The 27,814-nt window shown below is 39.8% G+C and overlaps 1 protein-coding gene across 1 annotated transcript in view; it reads left to right on the top strand.

Annotated features, from left to right (window-relative positions):
- ZNF487 (zinc finger protein 487) overlaps positions 1-27,814 on the top strand; it is a 136,797-nt gene that overhangs the window by 83,519 nt on the left and 25,464 nt on the right. The window contains 2 exon segments of the mRNA XM_058299209.2: positions 2,431-2,717; positions 3,620-3,678. The gene's annotated coding sequence lies outside the window, so the exon portion shown is untranslated.

Raw genomic sequence — 27,814 nt, 5'->3', positions numbered from 1 at the left:
CATGATTCAATCTACCACAAAGTAATAATTTTCATATGTTTTAATCTTGATTCTATATGAAATAGCACTTACTGTAACATGTGAACTGTTGTTTAAGCACATTTTAATTTCAAGTACTTAGTTATTTGTCCAGTATGTTTAATTGAATACTTAATTCTTTCCCCTCTCAATCATGTAATAAAATATTAAGCACTCTTCTTTGGAACCAATTCCAAACTAAAATTATAGTAATAGAATGCTTTTAATATATGGGGGGGGTGGGGAGGCATTACAGTACTGTGTATTGCAAAAAAAATTCCATTTTCTTCTCTTAGATCAAGTTTACGATTCTCTTGTTGAGTACTATAAGGACAAATACAAATTGAAAAGGAGAAAAATTATTTTTCCCTGCTGCAAAAAGGGAAAACTCCTCTCCCTTTTAAAAGAGGATTTTGTTTAGAAAACTGGTAATTGTATATTTTCTCTTCCCTTTGAGATGTGTGTCTTTTTAAAAGCTAAATAAGATTCTTGCCAGCTTTACACCCAAGAAGGTCTTTCTCAGGGATCTGGGCACCATCTCTTTGAAATGTAACCTCTGTGGAAGAGCGGGGGCCTAACTTTAACGGGCGCCTGGTTCCAGGTTGCAAACCTACCTGTCTTAAAAATGATTTTATTTTTCCTGTGGATAAAGGCAATTAGTTAACACAGATGGTCACCCAGATTACCAAATGAATTTAGGATAATCTATGTATTACAAAAAGGCCTCTACTTGAGGACTAGTTATCATTTACCTTCAGAACACGTATACAATGATATCTGCCTGACTACACCAAAGAGTGAGATTTCTTTGCAGTCTTTTTAGTGGATTGTCCATGATATGCATCACATTCTGGTTTAGTTCTTAAAAAATAAAACTATTTTCTCTCTCTTCTACTTTTGTGGATAGGTTTTCTGGGGTGGCAAGGTGTTTGTTTTAAATTGTTTCCCAAACGATAACAATACAAAATAAAAAGCGAAGAGTAAGCAGACATAGAACTCGACATTCTCTTTGAAATTCTGTCAAGGACTGAATCTTCCGTCGCAGAAAATCATAGGATTATTTGTCAAGTCCAAACGTCATACACCACAAAACATTTTCTTTACACATTTTTTATTAGCTTGAATAAGTACTTTGCGCAGTTTTAATGCGACTGTGAATGTAACTTATTTTCCTTACTATCATAGAGAAGAAAATGTTATTTCCCAAGAAAATTTATTCTGGAAGTAATAATAAATTATAAGCATATAGGACCATGTTTCTGCAAAATATCAGAACGTTGTGCATTCAAAGGCTAAGCGCGCAAATATCTGAGAGGAGAAGGTGAGACTGTGTCCAAGGTCTTAACTCCTTTCTTCTCCGTACAGCGGCGCAGGACCTGCCGAGCCTGTGCGCCCTGGCCCCGCCCTTCCCGCCGCTGCCCCCGCCCTTCCCGCCGCTGCCCCGCCGGGGCTCCCCGCGCCCCCTACGCCGGCACGCGCCTAGCCTGTGCGCCCTGGCCCCGCCCACCGCCTGACACGCGCCTCCCCCCTCACCGGGCCAGACGCCTCAGCGCCCCCTGGGGCCGCCCCGCGTCCCGCTGCCGGCGCGTGCCAAGCGTCGCGCCCGCTGGGTCCCACCCACCGCCCCGAAGCGTGCCCTCGCCAGCGTGGGGCGGTGGGACCGGCGCGGCGGCGGCTCCGGCTCGGTCCCGCGGCCTCCGGGACTGCGGTCGCGGCCCGCGCAGGTCTGCCGCTGAAGCGCGCGGGCGTGCTGGCATCGGGGTCTCGAGGAGGGAGGAGCGCGGGCCCAGGGCCCCTGCGCGGAGGGGACGGCTCGGGGGCGGGGCCCGAGGCTTCGCGCTGCACGCGGCGGCCCGGTCCACACGGGGGTGGGCGGCCCGAGTTGGGCCTCAGCGTTCTTCACTGGGCGGGGTTCACCGCGCTCAGAAGCGGGGCAGAGATCAGGCTCTTAGCCGAGCATCTGCCAGGCAATGATTAGGCAGTTGTTACTCCATTTGGTGTCTTGTTGAATTTTCATTCTTGAGGTCGGGCTAATAGGCCCATTTTAGCAAATAAGAAAACAGGCTGCGAGATGAATGATTTACAGAATCACAGCCAGCATAGAAGTGAGTTGGATTGAAATCTAGATCTGTTGTGGCCTCATCTTCTGTGGCTGCTAAGAGGGCACTCTGCCCAGTGCCTGGGTTGGGCCCTCCCAGCCTTGAAGTGGCATGGGTGCTTTCTGGGCTATGCTCAGGTGCCCTGGGACTAATGGAGAGTATGGGTTTGTCCTAAACTTCCCATCCTTTGGGTCCAGTGGGCCTGATTTGAGCCGGTAGGAGGTCTAGCCTGGGATTCTCGAGAACAGAGACTTCCCAGAGAGTCACATTGGAGGTTATTTGAAGGTTCCAACTAAATGATTTTGTTCTCTAGGCCTAGGTCCCATCATCACCTTTGGAATAAAGCAGTTCCAAGGAGATAAGAGGGAAAGAACTGCAGGAATCTCAATTCCACCTGGAAGAAAACACCCCTGTGACTTCAGACCTCTGGCCAGAGCTTCAGAGAAGTGGAAGACCCCAAAAGGAGCAGGTTCTAGATTTGCAAGGCCAGCAGCAATTTTTTGGTGCCCCTGCCCTAAATAAATCAGAATTCAGATGTCACATCTGAAGCCGTCACAGCTTGGTGAGGTGGAAGGTCCAGGACCAGGTTTCAGCAGAGAGGTGTGTACTGAGTGAGGGGCAGGCTGTACAGGAAATGTCACTTTTTTGTGGGTGCTTATAGGGAGGAAGCAATCACTCACCGCAACTGGGAAAATTCTACCTAATCGTCCCTATAGAGTACACATTTTTGTGGTCTCCACTCAGAATTTCCAGATCCTGAGCTTGCATGTCATGTCTTATCTACTGTGTGTGGCATCTAGAGATAGTTTTTATTCTCTTTAAAAAATTCTGATCTAGGATCACAAAATGGTAGTGCAGGAAAAAAGGAAGACTATACAAGGTTTAGCTATTTCTCCCTCATTTGAAAGAAGAAAAATGTGGCCCTGTAGAGGGTCAATGAATTGTTTTGCGTTACTCCTTGGTTATTGATAAAGCCAAGTGTTGCTTGTTTTTTTTGATTCTCATGCTATCTCTTTTGCACTGTTAAACAGATTTCTCATCGAAAGATTATGAAATTGCAATTGTTAGAACACATTAAAAAAGATCTCTTATCAAAGCACTCTCTTTTTCAAAGTTCTTTGAATTGTTCAACTTCAGCAAAATCCACAGTGTTATATTAGTAAAACGAATAAAAGATACAATCTGAGAATTTCCTACATTTGTTTTAATGAAAATATCATTTTTTAGCATTCTGTAGTCTGTAAATTGGTTCTGCTTTATGTTTTTTGAGTGTGTGTGCCCAATTTAGAGGGAGACATACATACATTGTTAATAAATAATGGGCTTGGTATGTGTACTTTCACCCAGTGAAAATTGGATGTCTAAGCTCAATATGAATTCATCTTAGATAAGCCTCCTCATTGTTTGAACTGCCTGTTCTGTGAAGTGTTTTAGGCCAGTACATCCGAGTGCTGCAAGGCAGACCAGATTGCTGCAGACTGACTTCTTTCTTCTTTCTCCAGCTCTAAATTCACACTTCTTTATGCTTTCCCAAGACCAGCAGGAAATGAACAGATCCCAGGTGAGTTTATTTTTATTTTCAACTTTATTTAAAATGCTTTTGTGTAAGGATTTTAAGAGTCAGTAGATTAGAGTGGAAATATATATATAAATCAAAAACAGGGAAATAACAATTTTTGATCAATAGTAGGCTGATGTCACATATGTACAAGTTTCAGAGTTATCAGAGCTATGGTTTCTGATCTCATGGTTGTATCGAAATGTAGACATTATTACATGATTTACATTTTTTATAAGGAGAAACTATATCGATGGTTAGTGAAGACATGAAGACTTCTTGGTATTCAAGTCTAAGAAAGTTCCTTTCTTGGACTCTGTATGTGTGTTGAAGTGTACAACCTTCTAAAAACATCCCTGAAAGAAAAGTAGCCTCTTTCAAGTAGTAGTTCTTCAATGGAAGCAGAGAACTCTAGAGCTAAGAGAGAGTTCAGTAATAGGTTTTCAGTGAAGTAAAATATTGTGGCACTAGATCTGTGCAGTCCAATAGAGTAGCCACTAGCTATATGTAGATATTTCCATCTAAATTTAATTAAAAATAATTAAAATTTAGTTCCTAAGCTGCAATAGCAGCATTTTAAGTGCCAGTTTGTCACCTGTGACTAGTGGCTACCATATAGAATCATGCTGCTCTTGATCAGTTTCTGGTGTTCCTGTTTGATCTAGAAATAAAACTTAAGAGTATCCAGTGAAAGGAATGGAATGCATGTGATCGAGATTATTTTCATAAATGACTTTTCCTCCCATTTAGGCTGTATTTATGGGGTGGTGCAGACAATTCAGAGTTATACTCTCTGGTACTTTTGTCTGTAATTCTGATTCACATTTCAGACCATTCTTGCTTTGTCCTTTCTACTTCTTTTATCTTTTTTTGGTGAAGGTCACAGTGACCTAATTATTTTCTAGTGTCTGCTGTCTCCCTGACACCACTGAACTGTTCTTTCCTGAGAGTGCCCTCTGTTGGTTTTTCTGACACCACCACACTGGCCTGTGCCTTTGCCTTAATTTCTGTTTTCTGGTGCTTCTTCATCCTCTTACTCTTAAAAGTAATTATCTTCAGGTGCCTTTTCCGATCCTTCTACTTCCTATTCTTGTTAGCTGGAATGCGTTAGCTGGGACCCCAAAATCTGTCTCTCCAGTCTGGTCCTCAGCTCCTACTATGAACCCTAATGTGTGCTTTACTTGTTCTCTCTTGCCTAAAAAGCCTCTCAGCTCAACAGATCCAAAATAAAAGTACTCATGTTCCTTTATTTTCTGTCAAACGTTAATGCCATTTAACCTGTCATCCAAGTGACAAAAAGCAGAATTTGTCCTGAATCACTCCCTGCCTCAGTTCTCCAGTCCATTTTTGTTTCTTTTTGTATGTGCATTTCTTGTATCTTTAAAAATTAAAAAAAGAATCTGAATGCCCTCTCTCATCCCTTCTACACTGCCATAGGTTAGTTTTTTCTTAGGACTACTCTGTATATCTCCTTTTTCTAGCAGCTCAAGCCTGTTTTCAATAATTTCCCCAAAATTGATCAGTTAATGTTTCTTCCATGCGGACAGAACTTCATCGGCTTCCAGCTGCCTGCATTGTAAAGTCCAAGCTTCTTTACACACAAGGCTTATTTGCCCATTTTGTTTTTTCCCCCTATTTTTATGCTTGTGAGAATACTTTATGTAATTTGAATAGTAATCCTTTTTCTCTTATTTATGTTGCAAATATCTTTCCCCAGTGTTTGCCTTGTTTTTAACAAGGATATTTCTTTAGTAATAATAAAAATTTAAATTGTCATGTGCTCCATGGATTTTTTTTATGTCTTTAAAAAACATTTCTGTTAACAAGATCATGATATTCTGCTGTATTTTTGTCTAATAATAGTAAAGTGTTGTTTTTCATTACCTGCATTTTTGGGTAAGTTGTGAGAAAGGTTCTTATTTTTTCCAGTAGGAATGACAGTTGTAATTATTGTTGTTTTTTCCCCCAGTGAATTATAAAGCTATATATGCATATATTTGTTTTGCTACATTTTAATTTTGTTCCTGTAATCTGTTTGTTTTTTTCCGGCTTTAAATTCTACCCTGGTTAGTTATGTAGAGTTTTTTTTAAAAAGATTTATTTATTTATTTAATTTCCCCCCCTCCCCTGGTTGTCTGTTCTTGGTGTCTATTTGCTGCGTCTCGTTTCTTTGTCCGCTTCTGTTGTCAGCGGCACGGGAAGTGTGGGCGGCGCCATTCCTGGGCAGGCTGCACTTTCTTTTCACGTTGGGCGACTTTCCTCACGGGCGCACTCCTTGTGCGTGGGGCTCCCCCATGCGGGGGACACCCTTGCATGGCATGGCACTCGTTGCGCGCATCAGCACTGCGCATGGCCAGCTCCACACGGGTCAAGGAGGCCCGGGGTTTGAACCGCGGACCTCCCATATGGTAGACGGATGCCCTAACCACTGGGCCAAAGTCCGTTTCCCTACGTAGAGTTTTAAAAATTTGTATTTACAGTGTATCTTCAAATAACAGGAAACTTAGCTTTATAAACTCTAAACATTGAAAGGTAAAAAAGAACTGTATTTTGTTGCTGTTATAAAACAGAACTGAATCTAGCATTAGTCAAGGTAATCCATTCATGCTTAAGTATCTTCTCCAGGAACCAGCATTGTTATATTTTTTCCATTTAGCAAGATCTGATCTAATATAGTAATCCTTCATATAGTGTGATTTCCAACTCAGTAATGTCTTCCAGTACCTTACTGACAAAGTCATCAAATTCTAGAAGCTTTCAACATTTCCTTATCTGCCTACATCACAATGTGATTTCTTGATCCTATACACTAGTCCATAAGTTCTAGTGGTAGCAACAGCCACAGGTTAGTGGTAGAATTACCTGCTGTGACAATGCTGGACATGACTTGCCTCTCTACTAGTTTTAAGTGGATGTGCTGTGATGATGGAAGAGGTTGTTGATGTGGGAGGGGTGGGGGGTATATGGGGACCTCATTTTTTTTAATGTAACATCTTTTAAAAGAAAATAAGAAAAAAAAAGGATTAGTTTAACTGTGGTTATAACTTTTTAAAATAATTTTTTTAATTGGGGAAATTGTAGGTTTACAGAAGAAGCATGCAGATAACATGGAGTTCCCATGTTATCCCCTGTGGCTAACACTGCATTAGTGTGGTAGCTTTGTTACAATTGATGAAAGAATATTTTATTTATATAATTAACCACAGACCAGAGTTTACAGTAGGGTTACTGCCTGTGTTGTACTAGTCTTATGATTCTTTTAAAAAATATTTTTATGCTCGTAACATATATACAACCTAAAATTTCCTCCTTTAATCATATCAGATATGTAATTCAGCACTGTTAATTACATTCACAATGTTGGGCTACCATCACCACCATTCATTACCAAAACTTTTCCATCACCTCAAACAGAACTGTACCCATTAAGCATTAACTCCCTATTCCGTATCCCCTCTTTGTACCCTGGTAATCTGTACACTAGTTTCTCACTCTCTGAATTTGCTTATTCTAATTATTTCCATCACTGAGATCATAGAATATTTGTTTTTGTGTATGTCTGCCTTATTTCACTCAACACAATGTCTTCAAGATTCATCCAACTATCAGAACTTCATTCCTACTTATGACTGAATAATATTCCACTGTGTGTATATATCATGTTAATGCATTCATCTCTTGATGAAAACTTGTATTGCTTCCATCTTTGGTAACTGTGAATAATGCTGCTATAAACATATATATGCAAATGCTAGTTTGAGTATCTGCTTTCAGTTCATTGGGTATATACTTTCAAGTGTGATTTCAGTATCATATTGTAATTTTATGCTTAATTTTCTGAGGAACCACCAAACTGTCTTTCACAGTGGGCTGTACCATTTTATGTTCTCACTAAGGAATGAGTATTTCTGTTATTCTACATCCTCTCCAGCATTTGTTATTTTCCATTTTTTAATAGTAGCCATTAATGGGTATGAAATGGTATCTCATTGTGGTTTTATTTGTATTTTCCTAATGGCTAATATTGAGTATCTTTTCTGTGTGTTTAGGCCATTTGTATATCTTCTCTGGAGAAGCCTACGCCTGTTTTTTAATTGGGTTGTCTTTTTGTTGTTGTATTGTAGGATTTCTTAATATATTCTGGATGTTAAACCCTTATCAGATATGTGGCTTTCAAATATATTCTTCCATTCCATAGGTGTCTTTTTACTTTCATGATGAAGTCATTTGATGCACAAGTTTTTAATTTTGATATTAACAAATCCATAACTAGTAAGTTTTATGGTATTCTCTTACAGTCCTTTCTATTTCTGTGAGGTCAGTAGTAATGTATTCGTTTTCATTTCTGATTTAGTTGAGCCCTCTCTGTTTTCCTTTGTCAGTCTAGCTAAAGTTTGTTGATTTTTATTGATCTTTTTGAGAACCAACTTTTGGTTTTGTTGATGCTCTCTATTTTTTTTTTTAAATTCTCTATTTCATTTAATTGCACTGTAATCTTTGTTACTTATTTTCTGCTTCCTTTGGGTTCAGTTTGTTCTTCTTTTTCTGATCCTGCAGTTGTGAGGTTAAGTCTCTGATTTGTGATCATGCTTCTCCTTTAATGTAAGCATTTAGAGCTATAAATTTCCCCTTTAACACTGCCTTTGCTGTATCCCATAAGTTTTGGTATGTTGTGTTTTCTTTTTTTTTTAAAGATTTATTTTTTATTTATTTAATTCCCCTCCCCTCCCCGGGTTGTCTGTTTTCTGTGTCTTTTTGCTGCGTCTTGTTTCTTTGTCCGCTTCTGTTGTCGTCAGCGGTACGGGAAGTGTGGGCGGCGCCATTCCTCGGCAGGCTGCTCCCTCCTTCGCGCTGGGCGGCTCTCCTTATGGGTGCACTCCTTGCGCGTGGGGCTCCCCTACGCGGGGGACACCCCTGTGTGGCACGGGACTCCTTGCGCGCATCAGCGCTGCGCATGGGCCAGCTCCACGCGGGTCAAGGAGGCCCGGGGCTTGAACCGCGGGCCTCCCATGTGGTAGACGGACGCCCTAACCACTGGGCCAAAGTCTGTTTCCCAGTGTTTTCTGTTCTCCTAGAGATGTAGGCTGAGGGTGGGCTTTATTGAAAACATAGGCACTGAAAATGAGCAAATACTTGGAAGAGGTGACAGAATGAGTTATAGGAATATATGGGTCAGAGCAAATAGCAAGTACAAAGGCTCTGAGGCAGGATTTCATCATTCTTGAGAATGATCCATGTGCTTTTTTAAGAACAAGGAGAAGGCCAGTTTATTTAGAGTCAGCAAGAGGTGTAGAGGGATAGCAGATGAAACCAGAGAAGAATTGATGGTCAGGTCATATGGAGCCTTTTAATCTTTTATTGTTGTCTAATTTTTCATAATTGGAATATGACATGATGGACTTGAACTGTTTCTAATACTTGGTCTGTGAATAAAGTTGATATTAACATTCTTGAACATTTTATTTTGTGCCCCCATGTGCTCACATCTGTTAAGTTTATAAGTTGGAGTTGGATTTTGTGGCAGTTTGATATTATTTATGAATTCCAAAAAGAGATCTATTTGTGAATTGGTGTGTTTCTCTGGGCATGATACCCTTTGTATTAGATTCAGCTGAGATGCCTTTGATTAAATTATACTAAGATACGGGCTTTGATTTGACCATGTCATTAGGCGACTCAGACACTCACACGGAAGAAGATTCACAGGAATAGAGAGAGCTCAATAGACACTGCAGAGGAGGGAGCTTGAGCCTGGGGCCCTGGAGCGAGATGAACCATTCACCTGATAGTTTGCAGCTGAAGGGACCAGAACCCTGAGCAGCTAAGAAGGCCTAGAAAGAAATGAGCCCTCCAGCCTACAGCTGAGATCAGAAGAAGCTGGGCCCACTGGGCTTTGAGAGAGAGAGGAAGGCTGAAACCTCATAGACAGTCCCCACCATTTTGCTTCAACATGTGGCAATAGACTTTGGTGAGAAAAGTAACCTTCAGTTGGACTCTTTAGGGCCTTGTAACTGTAAGCTTTTACCCCAAATAAGTACCATCTGTAAAAGCCAACAAATTTCTGGTACTTTGCAGCAAGCACCCCTTTGGCTGACTAATACAGATTACTTGAATATAGGGATTATAGGGTATGTATAAGTCCAGTTGTAGTAAATACTGCCCAACAGTGTCTAATGTGATTGTCAGTGTTTTCACACTCATCAGCATTGCTCAGAGTTCTAGTTGCTCTGTATCCTGGCTGGTAGTTGCTATTTTCAGTTTTTGTTTTGTTTTTAATAATAATTCTGGGATCCTCGCTGGTACTTGGTATTTTTAGGTTTTGTTTTGTTTTTAATAATAATTCTGGAGAGGTTGCATGGTGTGTCATTGTTCTGCATTTCCTTGGTGTTAATGATGTTGATTACCTTTTTGGCCACTTGTCATTGTCTCTTATGAATTGCCTGTACAAACCTTGCGCTTAACCTTTTTTATCCTCTTTAAAAATTAAGATATAATTTTCATATACTAGGAGTTATCTCTTTCAGTATACAGTTCTGTGAGCTTTGACAAATGCATACAGTCATTTGCAGGTTTTTGTGTGAACATGTTTCATTTTACTTTGGTAAACACCTAGGAGTAGGCTTGCTGAGACGTGTGGTAAATATGTATGTGTTTAAATTTTTGAGAAACTGCTGGACTGTATTCCAAAATTCATATAAACAATGTATGAGTGTTCCAGTTGCTCCACATCTTTGCCAGCACTTGGTATTTTAATACATTTTTAGTATGTAAAATTTTATCTTAGCTTTTCTAATTTGCAGTTTTATACTAGTATCTCACTGAGCATCTTTTCCTGTGCTTATTTACCATCTACATACCTTCTTTGGTGCAGTGTGTAGTCAGATAATTTTTTTTTTAAAGTTTAGTTTCTTATCAAGTTTTGTGAATTCTGTATGTATTTTGGAAATAAGTAATTTTTCTCTCATGTTTTCCTTCTAGAAGTTTTATAATTTTATATTTTACATTTGGGCCTGTGGGCCAGTGGAGTTAATTTTTGTATATGGTGAAGAAATATGGATGGAAATTCTTTTTTTATTTCATATCCAATCGTTCTAATACCATTTCTGCACTGAATTGCCTTTGTACCTTTGTTGAAAATGAACTGACTGTATATTTGTGTCTACTTCTAGATTCTGTTCATTGATCTGTTTATTATTATGCCAGTATAACACTGTTTTGATTATTGTAAATTTAAAATAAGCCTTGAAATGAAGTACTGTAAGTCCTCCAACTTTGCTTTTTTCAAAGATGTTTTGGATATTTTTGTTTTTTTGCATTTCCCTATGAACTTTAGAGTCAGCTTGCCAATTTCTACTGGAAAAAAAAAACCTGGTATTTTGATAGGATTGTATGGAATCTGTCAGTTAGTTTGGTGGGAATTGACATCTTAGAATTTTGAGTCTTCTTTTCCATGAGTAAGCTATATACCTTTTACTTTATTTAGGACTTTAATTTCGCTCAGCAATGTTTTGTAGATTCTCTTTATATGTACCTTACACATATTTTGCTAAATTTACTCCAAGTATACATATTTTTGATGCTACTGTATATGGTACTAAAAAATTCAGTTTCCTCTTGTTTGTTGCTAGAGTATAAAAACACATTTAATTTTTGTATATTGTTCCTGTACCATGGAACATTACTAAATTCACTACAGATTTTTGTAGAGCTATAGGATTTTCTACATAGATAGCCATGTTATTTGCAAATAAAGATAATTTACTTTTTCCTTTCCTATCTGAATGCCTTTTATTTATTTTTCTTGCCTTATTACACTGACTAGAATCTCTAGGGATAGTATTGAGTAGAAGTATTGTAAGCAGGCATCCTTAACTTGTTCCTGATCTTATGCAGAAAGAATCCAATTTTTTGCTATTAAATATGATAGATGGAAGAAATTGTATCACTGATTTTGAGAAGGTGACCATGGGAGTTGCTGAGGGCTGGGTGAGGAGGAACAGGTGTGATATGGGGCATTTTCAGGACTTGGAGCTGTCCTGAATGATATTGCAGGGACAGATGCAGGACATTATATATCCTGCCGTATCCCACTGGATGGACTGGGGGAGAGTGAACTACAATGTAAACTATGGTCCATGCAGTGTGGCAGTGCTCCGGGGCGTATTCACCAAATGCAATGAATGTGCCTCACTGATGAAAAGGGGATGTTGATGTGGGAGGAGCATGGGGGTGGGGTGGGGAGTGGGGTATATGGGAACCTTATGTTTTTTCATGTAACATTTTGTGTGATCTATTTATCTTTTTAAAAAAACAATAAAAAAAGAAAAATATGATGTTAGATCTAGTTTTTTTTTGGTAGATTTACTTTTCAGGTTGAGAATCTACTTTTAGTTTGCTGGGATTTTTTTTGAAGAATAGATGTGAGAGAAGTTTTTCAAACACTTTTCTTCATTTATTGAGATGTTTTTCATTTTTTGTATGTTAAAAATGGTGAATTACAGTGAATGATTTGCAAATATTGTACCAACTTTGAAATCTTGGGTTAAACCCTCTTCGTTCATGACATATTGTCCTTTTAATATATTGTTGATTTATTAAGATTTAAGATTGACTTGAGTTATAATTTTTTGCTTTTATGTTTATGAATGATATAAGTGTGCAGTTTTACTGTAGTGTATATTGATATTGGGATAATACCTCATAGAATGAGTGGGGAAGTATTTTCTTCACTTCAGTTTTCTAAAGCATTTTTGTAGCATTGGTATTATTAATTAATTGTTTGGTAGAATTTACCAGTGCAATCATCTTGTTCCAGAGTTATCTTTGTGGGAAGAATTTTAGCTACAAGTTCAATTTCTTTAGTAGATATAAAGCTATTCAGGTTATTTCTTCTTGAATGAGTTTTGGTAGTTTGTCTCTATTAAGGAATTTATTAATTTCATGCAGGTTATTTAAATTTATTGGCATGGAGTTGTTTATAATTTTCTTTATTTCCTTTTTATAGCTATAGAATCTATAGTGATATTACCTGTTCCTTTCCTGATATTGGTAATTTGTATCTTTGCTCTTTTTTCCTGATCAGTTTTTTTTTCTTTGATCTCCAAGAACTAGCTTTTAACTTCATTAAATTTTTTCTTAGTTTTCTTTTTTATTTCATTGACTTTTACTCTGATCTTTTTTATTTTCTTTCTTAGTTTGGGTTTTAACTCACTGTTATTTTTGTAGTTTCCAAAGGTAGATTTGAGGTTATTGATAATCAGACTTTTAAATTTTCTGATGTAGGTGTTTAATGCTATAAATTCTCTCTAAATCCTGCTTTAACTGAATATCACTAATTTTTTTTTTATGAAACTCTACTTTTTAAAAAAAGATTTATTTATTTATTTATTTCTCTCCCCTTTCCCCCCTACTCCAGTTGTCTGTTCTCTGTGTCTATTTGCTGCGTCTTCTTCTTTGTCCACTTCTGTTGTCAGCGGCACAGGAATCTGTGTTTCTTTTTGTTGCATCATCTTGTTGTGTCAGTTCTCCATGTGTGCGGCACCATTCCTGGAAAGGCTGCACTTCCTTTCACACTGGGCAGCTCTCCTTGTGGGGCGCACTCTTTGCGCATGGGGTTCTCCTACGCAGGGGACACCCTGTGTGGCTCGGCACTCCTTGTGCGCATCAGCACTGTGCATGGGACAGCTCCACACGGGTCAAGGAGGCCTGGGGTTTGAACTGCGGACCTCCCATGTGGTAGATGGATGTCCTAACCGCTGGGCCAAGTCTGCCGCTGAATATCACTAATTTTGATGTGCTGTGTTCTCATTTTCATTGAGTTCAAAAATTGGGAAATTTCCATTTTAACATTGTGTTTGGCCTTCAGGTTATTTAGAAATGTGTTATTTAGTTTCTAAATAATTGCATATTTCCCAGATATCTTTCTATTGATTTCTCATTTAATCTCATTGTGGTCAGAGAACATATTTTGAATCTTTTTGTATTTTTTTTTTAAGATTTATTTATTTCTCTCCCCTCTCCCCCTCCCCCCCCAGTTGTCTGCTCTCTGTGTCCATTCACTGTGTGTTCTTCTTTGACCACTTCTATCCTTATCAGCGGCAAGGGGAATCTTTGTTTCTTTTTGTTGTGTCATCTTGTTGTGTCAGCTCTCCGTGTGTGCGGCGCCATTTTTGGGCAGGCTGCACTTTCTTTTGCACTGGGTGGCTCTCCTTACAGGGTGCATTCCTTGTGCGTGGAGCTCCCCTACAGGGGGGACGCCCCTGTGTGGCACGGCACTCCTTGCGCGCATCAGCACTGTGCATGGGCCAGCTCCACATGGGTCAGGAGGCCCGGGGTTTGAACTGTGGACCTCCCATGTGGTAGGCAGACACCCTATTCATTAGGCCAACTCCGCTTCTCTCTTTTTGCATTTTCTGAGACTTGTTTGAGGACCCAGAATATAGACTATCTTGATAAATATTCTGTATACACTTGAAAGAATGTGTATTTTATTGTTGCTGGGTGAAATGTTCTATAAGTGACAAATAGGTTAAGCTAGTTCAGTTGGTAGTTGCTCAAATCTTTTATATCTTGCAGATTTTTCTCTCTACTTGTTCTATCAGTTATTGAGATAGGATTTTGAAATTTCTGACTTGGTGCATTTGTCTATTTCTCACTTCAGTTCTATAAGCTGTGGTTTCATATGTTTTAAAGTTCTATTTCTGCTTACATAAATAGATTTTTCTTTTTTAGGATTTTTTTGATTTCTTGTTGAGTATGAAATGTTCTCTTTATTCTTGGTAATAACCTTTGCTTTGAAATCTCCTTTGTCTGATATTAATGGAATAATAGCATGGGTTATTTTGATCTTTTGATTAGTGTTAGCACTGTATATCTTTTTCTATCCATTTACCTTTTTTTAAGATTTATTTTTATTTATTTCTCCTCACACCCTTGTTGATTGCACTTGTTGTGTCTGTTCATCTTTCTTGTTTCTTTAAGAAACATGGAGAGCTGAACCTGGGATCTCTGATGTGAGAGGGAGGTGCCTAATCGTTTGAGCCACCTCTGCCCCCTGCTTTTGTGGTGTCTCTCATTTTTTTTTCACCCTGTGTCTCTTGTTACATCATCTTGTGTCAGCTCGCTGCACATGTCTGTTGTGCCTGCCCATCATGCCAGCTCACTGTCTTCTTTAGGAGGCAACTCCGCTCCTAGTAACCTCTGCTCCCTGCTTTGTTGTGTCTCTCATTACGTTTTTCCTTCTTGTGTCTCTTGTTGTTTCATCTTGTTGCATCAGCTTGCCATGCTTGCCCGTTGTGCCAGCTCACTCTCTTCTTTGGGAGGCACTGGAAACTGAACCAGGTACTCCAATGTGGAAGGCAGGAGCTAAGTTGCCTGAGCCACTTCTCTTTCCCTCTATCCATTTACTTTTTTTTTCATTTTTAAAAAATTTAAGTATACCACTCATACATAAACATATATAAACATTAAGTGTAAAGTAATAGTTGTGAACTTATAAAACAAACATACTTAACATCATACAGCGTTCTCATACCTCACCTACCTCACCCTACCACCAATACCTTGCATTGTTGTGAAACATTTTTAACTAATGATTAAAGAGCATCTTCAAAATATTACTACTAACCAAAGTATCTTACATTTGGTGTATTTTTCCCCCAATGAAGGCTATTATTATTATTACTGCTACTACTGCTGCTGTATCATTTATACATGAACATACATAAACTATAAGTGTATAGTAAAAGTTGTGAACTTACAAAGCAAACGTGCTTGACATCATACAGGAATTCCATACATCTGCCCACCACCAACACCTTGCATTGTTGTGAGACATTTATTACAAATTATGAATATTGTCAAAATCTTACTACTACTATAGTCCTTATCTTATATTTAGTGTATTTCCCCCAACCAACCCTGTTATTATTATTTTTCAAATATATTTCTATGACAGAAGTTGTAAACGTACAAAACAATCATGCACATGTGCAGGATTCCCATACAATCCTCTATCAACATACCACACCATGGTAGAACATTTGTTACAGATTATGGATAATATCAGACTATTACCAGATCCATAGAATACATTTGGCACACTTTTTCCATACTATCCCATTGTCACCACTGTATGTCTTTGGCATAGATGCATGAATATTACATTATTACTGTTAACCACAGTCCATAGGTCACTCCAGTTGTGTTTTTCTCTTGCTTCTCCACATTCCCACAACCTTGCAATAATGATGTACATCTGCTCTAGCTCACAAAGGACACTCTTGCATCTGTACCATCAACCACAATTCTCATCCACCTCTGGGTTTACTCTATTAATCAGTCCCTAGATTATTCTGTAGATTTCTTTCAATTGGCATTTACATCCATAGACTACCATTTTTAGCCACATTCCTATTTATAAACTGGCTGTTATTCACTATAATGTGTTACCATCAACTCTATACATTTCTATACTTTTACAGTAATTAAAAGTTCTACATACATTAAACATCATTAGTCCATCTCAGTCCTCCTCTTATCTCCTTTAAGAATCCATCATCTACCACCAGGTCTTGAAGATACTTTCCTACATTTTCTTCTAGAAGCTTTATGGTTCTTGCTTTTATATTTAGGTTTTTGATCCATTTTGAGTTAATTTTTGTATAAGGTATGAGATTGGGGTTCTCTTTCCTTCTTTTGGCTATGGATATTCAGTTTTCTCAGCACCACTTGTGCCCGAGTTGTGTGGATTTGACAGGCTTGTCAAAAATCATTTGACCATAGATGTGAGGGTCTGTTTCTGAACCATCCATTTGGTTCCATTGATCTGTGTGTCTGTCTCCAGGCCAGTACCATGCTGTTTTTACCACTATAGGTAGGTATTATGATTTAAAGTCTGGAGATGAGTGTTCACTTTCCCTTTTTATGATGTTTCTGGCAAATCAGGACTCCTAACCTTTCCAAATAAATTTAATGATCGTGTTTTCAATTTTTTCTTTAATGTTGGTGGAATTTTTATCTGGATTGCATTAAATGTGTATATCAATTTGAGTAGAATTGACTTCTTAATGATATTTAGTCTTCCTATCCATGAGCATGGAATGTTCTTCCAGTTATTTAGGGCTTTTTTGATTTGTTTAACATTGAATACAAGTGCTTTACATCATTAGTTAAGTTCATTCCTGACTATTTGAGTTTTATCTGTCATATTTTATTTTCACCTCTCTTTTGACACTTTCAGTTACTTTTATTGATATAATCTTCATTTCTAGACTCTCTTCCAGGCCCCTCTCTCCTGTCTTTTCTTTTCAGGCTCTAGCATACCCTTTAGTATTTCCTGAAAATCTGGTCTCTTGCTTAGAAATTCTCTCAGTTTCTGTTTATCTGTGGATATTCTAATTTCACCCTCATCTTTGAAAGACAGTCTTGCTGGATATAAGATTCTTGGCTGGAAGTTTTTCTCTTGTAGTATCTTAAGTATATCAGACCACTGTCTTCTTGCCTCCCTTGTTTCTGGTGAGAAATCAGCACTTAATCTTATTGGATATCCCTTATATGTTATTCATTGCTTTTCTCTTGCTGCTCTCAGAATTCTCTCTTTGTCTTTAGCCTTTGACATTTTGATGAGTATGTGTCTTGGAGTTGGTCTATGTGGATTTTTTTGGATAGGAGTATGTTGTGCTTCTTGGACAGGGATATCTATGTCTTTCAATAGGGTTGGGAAATTTTCTACCATTATTTCTTTAAATATTTCTCCTGCCCCATTTCCCTTCTCTTCTCCTTCTGGGACACCCATGACATGTATGTTTGCATGCCTTTTGCTGTCATTTAGTTCCCTGAGACCTTGTTCAATTTTTTCCATTCTTTTCTTCATCTCTTCTTTTGTATACTCACTTTCAGAGGCCATTTCTTCATGCTCATCAATCCATTCTTCTGCCTCCTCAAATCTGCTATTATATAATTCCAATATTTTTAAAATTTCATTGATTGCACCTTTCATTCCCATAAGATCTGCTATTTTCTATGTATGCTTTCAAATTCTTCTTTGTGCTCATCCATTGTCTTCTTAATATCCTTAATCTCTTTAGCCATCTCATTGAGTTTATTAAGGAGATTTGTTTGAACATCTATAATTATTTGTCTCAACTCCTTTATGTCATCTGGAGGCGTATCTTCTTCCTGTAACTGGACCATAGCTTCCTGTTTCTTGGTGTGGATTGTAGTTTTTGGTTGGTGTCTTTGCATCTGACTTACTAGAGTATTTTATCTGGGTGCAGTTTTTCTCTCTAGTTTAGGGCTTCCTATCATTTCTTCCTTGCTGGTTATGCAGTAGGAGCCAAGCAGGTAGTTGGTGCTGTAAGCTGTGGAGGGTTAAGCTGCCCTCATTGCACCAGGGACTAATGAAGCTTCTTCCAACTTTCTCCTTTGCCAAGGGTAGGGACAGAGTCACATATGTGGAATAATCCAAGTGTAGGCCTAGACTGTAGTTGCCTGGAGAGACTGATGAAGTTTCACATCTCTTTCTCCCCTACTTGGGGCAGGGATGAAGCTGCAGATGTGGGCAGCAATCTATACAGACTTCTGATTTTCAGTCTATGCCAGCCAAAGTTCCCTGCAGTTACCTGTATAGGCTGGTGCAGGGCTCCTCAGCCTCCTCCCTGCCAGAGGCAGGGCTGAAGCCTAGGCGGGCTGCAGGCTGATGTGCGTCATCCCGGCTTCCCCTCAGGCCGGGGGCGGAGTCAAAATGGCGGCCATTGGCCTCTTTCTGACTTGAGCTGGTTCACACCCCAGCTGTTCCAGGGTTATCTCTTAGCCAGCCAAGTTTCCCAATCAGTAGCTGAGATTGGCAACCAACCAGCCAACCGTCTCCTCCTCCCCTGTTTCTGGGAAATGGAGCTTCCAATTCCTGTCACAGAACAGCTCCTGGGGCTGGTTATACTGCTAGAGTAGGATGATCACCAGCCTCTGTGGCTTGGCCGGTAATTTCCCGGAGAGGCTGGCGCAGGTCCCCTCAGCTTCCTCCCTACTGGAGGTGGCAGTGGGGCCTAGGCTAGACCTGCAATATGACCTGGAGGGGAAGACGCCGGTCCCCACCAGTACTGGGATTCTCAGTCTGCCCTGCTTCCCCTCGTGCCAGGTGTGGAGTTAAGATGGCAGCACCTGGCCTCTTTCTGGCCTGTACAGGCTGAAACCTTAGCTGTTCTCAGGATTATACTGTAGCCCACTGAATTTCCTCATCATAGCTGAAATTGGTGCCTAACTGTCTCTTCCTCCCCCGTTTTGGGGAAGTGGAGCTTTCAATTCCAGCCATGGAACAGCTCCTGAGGCAGCCTGTGCCTCCAGTGGAGGATGGGCATCAGCCTCCATGGTGTGGAACGCTCTACTTAGGAGTCTTCTCTGCAGACGGGCAGTCTCCTCCTTCTGCTCCCCTAAGGATGTTGCAGGGTGCTCTCCTGGCCTCCATAGCCCCCAAACAGGTGCTTCAGCAGCTCTAGAGAGCTCTGGGTGTTTGCTAACTGCCCTGTAGCAGGAGCTGACTCTAGGACCTCCTTACTCTGCCCCCATTTTGCTGATTCTCTTTGCTTTTCTTTTGAAGATGTTTCTAGCTCTTCAGAACACCTTATCCTTACAAATAAATTTGATAATCATTTTTTCCATTTATTTAAAAAATGCTGGTGAAATTTTTTATTGGGATTACATTGAATCTGTATATCATTTTGAATAGAATTGACGTCTTAATGATATCTAGTCTTCCAGTCTGTGAGAATGGAATATTCTTCCAATTATTTAGGTCTTTTTTGATTTAACAATGAGTTGTAGTTTTCTGACTACAAGTGCTCTACATCATTCATTAAGTTTATTCCAAAATATTTGAGTTTTATCTGTCATACTTTATTTTCACCACTCTTTTGATACTTTTAGCTACTTTTACTGATATAATCTTCATTTCTAGACTTCTTCCAAGCCTCTCTCTACTGTATTTTCTTTTCAGAGTATAACACACTCTTTAGTATTTCTTGTATAGCTGGTCCCTTGGTTACAAACTCTCTCAGTTTCTTTGTAACTGTGAGTATTCTAATCTTCCCCTCAATTTTGAAAGACAATCTTGCTGGATATAAGATTCTTGGCTGGAAGTTTTTCTCTTGAAGTATCTTAAATATATCACACCACTGTCTTCTTGCCTCCATGGTTTCTGTTGAGAAATTAGCACTTAGTCTTATTGGGTATCCCTTACATGTTAAGCATTGCTTTTCTCTTGCTGCTCTCAAAATTCTCTTTGTCTTTGACATCTGACATTTTGATAAATATTTCTCTTGGAGTTGGTCTATTTGGATTTATTTGGAAGGGAGTATATTGTGCTTCTTAGACATGTACCCTTCAATAGGGTTCAGAAGTTTTCTACCGTTATTCCTTGAAATATTCCTTCTGCCCCCTTTCTTTTCTCTTCTTCTGGGACACCCATGACATATATGTTTGCACATCTCTTGCTGTCATTTACTTCCTTGAGAACTTGTTCAATTTTCCCCATTATTTTCTTCATCTCTTCTTTGTATTTTTGCTTTCGAGGCCATTTCTTCAAGCTCGCCAATCCTTTCTTCTGCCTCCTCAAATTTGCTGTTACATGATTGCAGTGTATTTTTAATTTATTGCACCTTTCCTTCCTGTAAGAGCTGCTATTTTTCTGTGTATGCTTTCAAATTCTTCTTTGTGCTCATCCAATGTCTTCTTTTTTTAAAAAAGATTTATTTATTTCCCCCTCTCCACCACCGTGCTGTTTTTGCTATCTGTGTCCATCTGCTGTGTGATCTTCTGTATCTATTTCTATTTTTTGTCTTCTTATCTTTCTCCTCTAGGATTCAGAGGGATTCGATCCTGGGGACCTCTGATGTGGAGAGAGGTTCCCTGTCAGTTGTGCCACCTCACTTCTTGATGTCTGCTGTGCTTCACTTTGACTCTCCCGTTTGTCTCTCTTTTTGTTGCATCATCATCTTGCTGCATGACACATTTGTGCAGGCACTAGCTTACTGCACTGGCCCTGGCTCACCATGCGGGCACTGTCTCACCATGCGGGCACTCACGTGAGTACTTGGCTCACCACGCAGGCATTTGCGTGGGTACTCGGCTCACTGTGTGGGTACTGGCTCACTGTGGAGGCACACTTGGTCTTCTTTTTTACCAGGAGGTCCCAGGGATCGAACCTGGGTCCTCCCATATGGTAGGCAGGGCCTTATCACTTGAACCACATCTGCTTCCCCCAGTTTTATCTTCCTTTTTTTTTTTTAAACAATTATTTATTTATTTCCCTGCGGGGGGAGGGGCCCTCTCAGTTGTCTGCTGTCTGTGTCTATTTGCTGTGTGTTCTTCTGTGTCTGCTTGTATTCTTGTCAGCGGCACTGGGAATCTCTGTCTTTTTTGTTGTGTCATCTTGCTGTGTCAGCTCTCCGTGTGTGCGGCGCCACTCCTGGGCAGGCTGCACTTTTTTCACACTGTGTGGCTCTCCTTACAGGGCACACTTTTGCGCGTGGGGCTCCCCAATGCGGGAGACACCACTACTTGGCATGGCACTCCTTGCGTGCATCAGCACTGCGCATGGTCCAGCTCCACACAGGTCAAGGAGGCCCCGGGGTTTGAACAGTGGACCTCCCATGTGGTAGGTGCACGCTCTATCCATTGAGCCAAATCTGCTTCCCTCTCCCAGTGACTTCTTAATAGCCTTAATCTCTTTAGCCATCTCATTGAATTTATTAGGGAGATTTGTTTGAACATCTATGATTAGTTGTCTCAACTTCCTGTTTCTTGGTGTGGATTGTGATTTTTCTGTTGGTGTCTTGGCATCTGGCTTACTAGATGTATTTTTCTGGGTGCAGCTTTCCCCTCCAGTTGAGGGCTTCCTGCCCTTTCTCCCTTGGTGGTTCTGTAGTAGGAGCCGGGGATGTAGTTGGTTTTGTAAGCTGTGGAAGCTCAAGCTGCCCTTATTGTCCCAGGAACCAATGAGCTTCTCCCAACTTCCTCCTTTGTGAGGGGCAGGGACAGAGCCACAGCTGTGTATAGTAATCCAGGTTGTACAGGCCTAGACTGTAGTTGCCTAGAGAGACTGATGAAGCTTCACACCTCCTTCTCCCCTACCTGGGGCTGGAATGGAGCTATAGGTGTGGACAGCAATCTATGCCATGCGGGTACAAAATGACTGCAGTTGCCCTGGTAGATTTCCTACTGTTTAGTCTGTGCCAGCCAAATGTCCCTGCAGTTACCTAGAGATGGTGCAGGGCTCAACAGCTTCCTCCCTGCTAGAGGTGGGACTGAAGCCTAGGCTAGGGCTGCAGGCTGATCTGGGTGAAAGAAACAGGTCTCTACTGTCACTGTGATTTTCAGTCAGCCCCGCTTCCCCTCATGCTGGGGCGGAGTCAAAATGGTAACCACTGGCCTCTTTCTGACTTGGACAGTTTCAGACTTTAGCTGTTCTTAGAGTTATACTTTAGCTAGCCAAATTTACTAATCAGTAATTGAGTCGGTGGCCAACTGTCTCTCCCTACCCTGTTCTTGGGAAATGGAGCTTCCACTTCCAGCCACAGAAAAGCTTCCAGCGCAGTATGTGCCACTAGAGTAGGATGATCACCGGCCTCCACAGCGTGGTCTGTGTTTTCCTGGAGAGGCTGGCACAGGTCCCCACAGCTTCCTCCCTGCTGGAGGTAGAGTTGGGGCTTATAGTGGAGCTGCAGTGTGGTCTGGATGGAAAGAAGCCAGTTCCTACCAGCACTGGGATTTTCAGCCCACCCTGCTTCCCCTTAGGCCAGGGGTAGCATTAAGATGGAGGCTACTGGCCTCTTTCTGACTTGGACAGGTTCAAACTTCAGCTATTCTTGGGATTATACTTTAGCCTGCCAGATTTAATAATCAGTAGCTGAAGTTAGTGTCCAACTGTCTCTTCCTTCCCCATTTTTGGGAAGTGGAGCTTCCAATTCCAGCTGTGCAATAGCTCCCGAAGTGGCTTGTGCCTCCTGTGGAGGATGGGTACCAGCCTCTGTGGTGTGGAGCACTCTGATTACAAATCCTCTCTGCAGGTGGGCAGTCTCCTGCTTCCATTCCTTCCAGGATGCTCTTCCCGTCTCTTGGAGCCCCCAAGCAGGTGCTTTTTAGCTCTGGGTGATTACTAGCTATTCTGTAGCAGGAGCTGACTCTAGGATCTCCTTACTCTGCTGCCATCTTGCTGGTTGTTTCTATCTGTTTACTTTTAACCTATTTGTGTCTTTATATCTAATGAGAGTTTATTAACTATTATATTTAAACAGGTGTTGCTTTTTGTTTTTTAATCCAATCTGACAATATGTGCCTTTTAGTTGGAATGTATAGACCACATATATTTAATGTGAATATTGATATTTTTGTGTTTTTCCATCATCTTTTTATTTGTTTCCTATTTGTATCAGTTGTTCCTTGTTCCTTTTCTTCCCTGCCTCCCTCCCTCCATCTTGTTCTTCCTTCCCTCCCTCCCTTTCTCCCTTCTCCCTTCAGGACTTTGTTCAAATGTCGTCTTCAAACAAAACTGAATTTATTCATAGTAACTTAACTGTTTTTGACATTACCCCTAACTGACTGATACTCATTCCGTTTCCAAGTTATCATTGGCTACCTTAGTTTAAAATATGTATCTAAGTGCCCATTAGCTAGTGACATTCATATATTTATTTGTAGCCACAACTACTGAATTAATTAATATCTCCTTGGGGAGCAGGTGTAGCCCAGTGGTTGAGCACCTGCTTTATATGTACAAGATCCTGGGTTCAATCCCTGGTACCTCCTTAAAAAAATTAATATCTCCGATAAGTTGCAGTAGTCTTACATTCCTGATATAAATCTTATTTGGTCATTAAGTTTATTCAGTGAACATATAGTGAGCACTGGCAGTTATAGTGTTGGAAATATTGCTGTGAACAACAAACTCATCACTTTCATAGAGAAAATAATCTAATGGGACATGCTGTACTATTCTTTTAGTATACCCCTACATGTAGTCTGCCAATATTATGAACATTTAAATAAGGATTGTGATATTTTTCTATTTTCTATGGTTTTATTTTCTTCATAAAATTTTTTTTGGGGGTACTTGGACCGGGGACTGAACCTGGGACCTTGTATGTGGGAAGCTGGCATTCAGCCACTGATCCACATTGGCTTTCCTGCATTGTTTTTTTCTTCTTTTTTCTTCATTTGTTTGCTTGTTGTTTGTTTTTGTTTTTATGAGACACTGGGAACCAAACCTGGCACCTCCCATGTGGGAACTGCTTGAGTCATATCCGTTCCCTTATAAAGTTTGGTTTTTAAGTGTCGTTTCTCAAAGCTGTTTAAAGTTTTAATTTATCACCTTGTTTCCTTACTGATAATAGGTTTACATTTATTCTCTTTTATGGGCTAATTTCAACAAACTGCTTTTAATTTTATTTAGTCTTCCTCCTTATTTCTTTTGTTTTATTTTAATCCATCACTGATTTTATCATTATCTTGTCCTGTTTTCCTTTATTTCTTATTTTTTTCCAATTTCTGTTAGATAAATATATAATGAATAATTATTTTCAGTTTTTTTTTAAATTAAAAAATGAGTTAGACAAATGAGCTTTATTTGTGACTCTTACGTTGTCATGTAAAGACAACTTAATTTGGATTTGGTATTTATCTTAGATCCAAAGTTTTATTTAGGGAACTGTTCCTTTATTGATGAGTATATATCTTTGGTGAAATCATCATTTTCATCTCAATTTTAAAGGACATAATTGATATAGGTTGTAAAATTTCTACATTTTAGAATTCATTAAAAAATTTCTCAGTAATCAGAATATGATCAAATGATTAAGTGCTTTGTTGTCAGATGCCCTGGTTTCCTTCCTGAATCCACCCCTCCCTCCTTAGTTGGGTAGTTGGGTAACCTTTGGTATGTTACTTAACTTTTTTTTGCTTTGATTTTCTTGTCTTTTATTTTGAGGAAAATTAGTCTATATATTACAGATCTGTCGTGAAAATTATTAGATTATGTAATTTGAAAATATTTAGAAGAATATTTAGTATAGAATAAATACCATTAGATTTTAGGTGTCATTATTACTACCTCATCAAGTTTTGCAAATTGTTCCTGAACAAAGAGTAAAATTGTTAGTGGAATGCTGTGGGTTCTGGCCTTCTGCATTCTTGGTTATGTCGCATAAAAGAATTTAAGGACAAGTTATAGGCAAGGGAGTAAAGAGTTTATTAAGAAACAAGAAAAGAAAAGCAGTGGGCAACCCCAGACATGGGTGTGGGCATGTGGAAGGGGGAGACAGGCTTGTGGGGCCCCAGGTTAGGCCTTTTTAAGACCTTCCCTCTTCCGCCTTCCTAATGTTGAGGAGGGGCCCCAGCAGTTTGCTGTTCTGGTTGATTGCCCCAGGGGACCAATAATGAGGCTTTTTATTTGGAGTTATCTGGGGCTTCCCCTTGACCCTGGAAAGAGTTCCAAATGGAACCCTGTGGCCAGGGTCTAGGCAGGGCCTTTGCAGCTTTGTTCTTAGTAGCAGGGTTTCTTTTTGGTGGCGGGGGAGGGGGTATCTCTCAGCCATGTTCTTTGCAGGTCTCAGCCACCTTCCCTCATTCTCTAAACTAACCTGCCTCAAAATGGGTAATCCCTGTTTGTATAATTCATCACATAGCTCTGTATACTTGTTTTTTTTTTTTTTTTAAAGATTTATTTATTTTATTTAATTTCCCCCCCTCCCCTGGTTGTCTGTTCTTGGTGTCTATTTGCTGCGTCTTGTTTCTTTGTCTGCTTCTGTTGTCGTCAGCGGCACGGGAAGTGTGGGCGGCGCCATTCCTGGGCAGGCTGCTCTTTCTTTTCACGCTGGGCGGCTTTTTCCTCACGGGCGCACTCCTTGCGCGTGGGGCTCCCCCACGCGGGGGACACCCTGGCATGGCACGGCACTCCTTGCGCGCATCAGCGCTGCACATGGCCAGCTCCACACGGGTCAAGGAGGCCCGGGGTTTGAACCGCGGACCTCCCATATGGTAGGCGGACGCCCTAACCACTGGGCCAAAGTCCGTTTCCCTGTATACTTGTTTTTATCTCCTTGATCTGTCATAAATTGAAAGAGCTACTTAACCTCTCACTATAGTTTGTTTTCTATAATCAAATTATTTTGTATTGCTGTTTTAAAATTTGGCTTCATAGAAATAATGACTTTTATCCTTTTGACTTAATTTTGCTAATTATCATTATATGATATCTGTCTTTATATCATGGAAAGGTTAAGGCTGCAAGTTCCACTTTGATATAGATAAGTGCTTGCTTCCCTTTTATTTGCATTTGCATTTTCCTGAAAATTTTTTATTTGCATTTTCATTTTCCTGAAATATTTTGCCTATTCCTTTATTTTCTACCTTTATCTCTGTTTCAGATTTGTCTTTTTTTAAAAACAACTTAGGCTGGATTTTGTTTTTTAAAACCAATATGATTGTCTCAGATAAGGAATTCAGGCATTCATATTTCCTGTGATAATTTGTATATTTGCTTTCTGTCTTGGTTTATTAACTATTATATTTAAGTATAATATAACATAACATATACACTATAATTTGTACCATTATACTTTTTCAGTTTCTTTACTTTTTCTGGCTTGTTCAGAATTCTCATTTCTTTTTTGTTCTCTATTGATTTGGTAATTTTCTTTTTTTTTTTAAAGATTTATTTATTTATTTAACTCCCCCCCTCCCCCAGTTGTCTGTTCTTGGTGTCTATTTTGCTGCGTCTTGTTTCTTTGTCCGCTTCTGTTGTCATCAGCTGCACGGAAGTGTGGGCGGCGCCATTCCTGGGCAGGCTGCTCTTTCTTTTCACGCTGGGCGGCTCTCCTTACGGGCACACTCCTTGCGTGTGGGGCTCCCCTATGTGGGGGGCACCCCTGCGTGGGGCCGCACTCCTTGCGCGCATCAGCACTGTGCATGGGCCAGCTCCACACGGGTCAAGTAGGTCCGGGGTTTGAACTGCGGACCTCCCATGTGGTAGACGGACGCCCTAACCACTGGGCCAAGTCCGTTTCCCGGTAATTTTCTGATTTTCATTTTTCATGGTTATCAGCCTACCTATAATTATTATAACTGAGCCTGTATCTATTAATGTTCCAGATTACTTAAATGCTCTCCTGCTGTTCCACAGTGTTGTGGTTGCCACTCCTCCTCTTCCAGACCTCCTTAGACAACCTCTAGAAAGCTTCAGTCCCCCATCCCATCCCATCCCCATATTCCTTCAATTTGCTAATTTTTACTAGTATATCATTTTGCTAATATATCAGTAATTTTTCCATATTTTTAATATATATATCTTTTCCCTTATGGTGAATTTCTTCAGTTTCAGTTACTCTTCTTTAATACTATATTATGCATTTCAAATCGTGTTAACATTATCCATTTAGTTGTAACCATTTATCTATAACAAGATTTACTATTTGCTACACCTCCTCCTCTTCATGTTCTCCTTGCTTGAGATTTGTTTCCTGGTTTGTAGGAACACCTCAGGTTCTCTGCTGGTGTCATCTGGGTCATTTACTTTTCAAGAGTGCAGTCTGAACACATCTTATTTTTGGCCTGTTGTATGAAAAGCTATTTGTGCAGAGGATTCTTGGATTGAAGTTCTTTTTCATAATCACATTATCTTATTCCTTCTACTACTGCAGAGGAGACATCTAAAGCTAGGATATTTCTCTATTTGATGAGCAACCTGTTCTTTTCATCTGGAGGCTTGTATGATTTTATTGGAATTATACAGATATGCTTCAATGTGTCGTTTTCATTTCTTATGTATTTCACTCCATTCTCCTCTTGTGTGGTTTCTGATGAGACATTGCCTGTTATTATTATTGTTCTTGTTTCTCTGTAGGTAAGGTTTTTTTTTTTTAAACTTCCTCTGACTTCTTTCAATATTTGTTCTGTCTTTGGTTTTCTGTGGTTTGACTTTGATCTGTATGGACATGTTTATGTGTATCTTTTGTATTTATCTTGTTTGGTGTTCTCTGTGCTTCCTGGATATGTTGTTACTTTTGAAATATTCTTGACCATTATTACTTCAAATAATCCAGCTACATGTATGTTGTACCTTTTGATTGTCTCATAGTTCCTGGATGTTCTG

Source organism: Dasypus novemcinctus, chromosome 6 (assembly GCF_030445035.2).
Source record: "Dasypus novemcinctus isolate mDasNov1 chromosome 6, mDasNov1.1.hap2, whole genome shotgun sequence".
Lineage (NCBI taxonomy): Eukaryota > Metazoa > Chordata > Mammalia > Cingulata > Dasypodidae > Dasypus > Dasypus novemcinctus.
Note: the sequence above shows the minus strand (reverse complement) of the source record. Positions and strands in the feature narration are given on the sequence as shown.